Raw genomic sequence first — 476 nt, 5'->3', positions numbered from 1 at the left:
TCAATAAGTTTAGCACATTTTTTCATCAGTAAATTGTACTGTATAAACAAGAAATATAAATTACCAAGTCTAATTTCCCCCTAAAATTATAAGCATTTTATATCTAATAATTAAAAAAGTATTAGAATTCAATGTAGGATAGTTAGAACTTTAAAGAATTTTCAGTTTCCACCAAACACCATTAAATTGTCATGTTTTATGTCTCTGAATCTGATTAACATTTTGAGATCTGGCCTCAGAAATCTTTCTTTGTGAGCTCCCAGAGAAGCCCCTCTATATTTCCATTTTTCTCCATCATCACAGACTGTGAATCCACTGGGCTCCAGCTTCCAAGGGTCTGAATGCATGGGGCCAGCTGGAGAGCTGGGATGTATGGGATCTTAATTGAAAGAATCCATGACTCATAGGCTCAATCCAGCCTTCTATAGTTCTCTTTCTGACCTGTTAGAAATTGTTTTATTTTTATGTTTTGCTTT

Source organism: Cervus canadensis, chromosome 18, assembly GCF_019320065.1.
Source record: "Cervus canadensis isolate Bull #8, Minnesota chromosome 18, ASM1932006v1, whole genome shotgun sequence".
Lineage (NCBI taxonomy): Eukaryota > Metazoa > Chordata > Mammalia > Artiodactyla > Cervidae > Cervus > Cervus canadensis.
This window is presented reverse-complemented; position numbering follows the sequence as displayed.